The following is a 2,106-nucleotide window of genomic DNA, read 5'->3' on the forward strand; positions in this document are numbered from 1 at the left end:
TTTAGCTCGATACCACACTAGCGGGGCATGGCGGTCGTTCCTTCTGCTGAGGTTCAGTGGCAGTTGCTTCTGCGCGGGGCATTTGAGCTACATGCCATTCTTGCTGAGGAATGGTTCGGAGTGCTGGGGCATTTGAGCTGGATACTCACTTGCTGGGTTCGACCGCCAGCTCCTGCTGGGGTTCGACGGCCAGCTCGCTGTCGCGCAGCTCCTGCTGGTCGACGGCCAGCTCTGCTGGGTTCGACGGCCAGCTCCTGCTGGGGAAATTGAGCTGGATGCCACATGAGAAGAGGCATCTGTGGCATGGCAGCCAGATGATTTTGCTGCTGGAGCATTTTAGCTCGATACCACACTTGCTGGGGCATAGACGTCAGTTCTTCTGAGGTTCAGTGGGCGGTTGTTCAGCTGCTGGGGGCATTTGCTGGATACCTCACTTGCTGGGGTCGACGCCAGCTCTTGCTGGGGATCGCGGCAGCTCTTCTGCTGGGAATTGAGCTGGATGCCACATGGGCCTTGGCAGGCAGCGTGTTTGCTGCTGGGCTTAGCGCGATCCACTTGCTGTGGCATGACGTCGCCTCTGAGGTCAGGGGGTTGCTTCTGCTGCAGGGCATTGACTGGATGCCACACTTGCTGGGGCACGGCGGTCGGTTGCTTCTGCTGCAGGGGCATTTGAGCTGGATGCCACACTTGCTGGGGCACGGCGGTCGGTTGCTTCTGCTGCAGGGGCATTTGAGCTGGATGCCACACTTGCTGTGCACGGCGATCGGTGTTGCTTCTGCTGCAGAGGGCATTTGAGCTGGATGCCACACTTGCTGGGGCACGGCGGTCGGTTGCTTCTGCTGCAGGGGCATTTGAGCTGGATGCCACACTTGCTGGGGCACGGCGGTCGGTTGCTTCTGCTGCAGGGCATTTGAGCTGGATGCCACACTTGCTGGGGCACGGCGGTCGGTTGCTTCTGCTGCACGGGCATTTGAGCTGGATGCCACACTTGCTGGGGCACGGCGGTCGGTTGCTTCTGCTGCAGGGGCTTTGAGCTGGATGCCACACTTGCTGGGCACGGCGGTCGGTTGCTTCTGCTGCAGGGCTTTGAGCTGGATGCCACACTTGCTGGGCACGGCGGTCGGTTGCTTCTGCTGCAGGGCGTTTGAGCTGGATGCCACACTTGCTGGGGCACGACGGTCGGTTGCTTCTGCTGCAGGGCATTTGAGCTGGATGCCACACTTGCTGGGGCACGGCGGTCGGTTGCTTCTGCTGCAGGGCATTTGAGCTGGATGCCACACTTGCTGGGGCACGGCGTCGGTTGCTTCTGCTGCAGGGGCATTTGAGCTGGATGCCACACTTGCTGGGCACGGCGGTCGGTTGCTTCTGCTGCAGGGCATTTGAGCTGGATGCCACACTTGCTTCTGCTGCAGGGGCATTTGAGCTGGATGCCACACTTGCTGGGGCACGGCGGTCGGTTGCTTCTGCTGCAGGGGCATTTGAGCTGGATGCCACACTTGCTGGGGCACGGCGGTCGGTTGCTTCTGCTGCAGGGGCATTTGAGCTGGATGCACACTTGCTGGGCACGGCGGCGGTTGCTTCTGCTGCAGGGGCATTTGAGCTGGATGCCACACTTGCTTCTGCTGCAGGTCATTTGAGCTGGATGGCCACTTGCTCTGCTGCAGGGCATTTGAGCTGGATGCCACACTTGCTTCTGCTGCAGGGGCATTTGAGCTGGATGCCACACTTGCTGGGCACGGCGGTCGGTTGCTTCTGCTGCAGGGGCATTTGAGCTGGATGCCACACTGCTGGGGCACGGCGGTCGGTTGCTTCGCTGCAGGGCATTTGAGCTGGATGCCACACTTGCTGGGGCACGGCGGACGGTTGCTTCTGCTGCAGGGGCATTGTAGCTGGATGCCACACTTGCTTCTGCTGCAGGGGCATTTGAGCTGGATGCCACACTTGCTGGGGCACGGCGGTCGGTTGCTTCTGCTGCAGGGCATTTGAGCTGGATGCCAACTTGCTGGGGCACGGCGGTCGGTTGCTTCTGCTGCAAGGGCATTTGAGCTGGATGCCACACTTGCTGGGGCACGGCGTCGGTTGCTTCTGCTGCAAGGGCATTTGAGC

Source organism: Salvelinus sp. IW2-2015, unplaced genomic scaffold, assembly GCF_002910315.2.
Source record: "Salvelinus sp. IW2-2015 unplaced genomic scaffold, ASM291031v2 Un_scaffold2034, whole genome shotgun sequence".
Lineage (NCBI taxonomy): Eukaryota > Metazoa > Chordata > Actinopteri > Salmoniformes > Salmonidae > Salvelinus > Salvelinus sp. IW2-2015.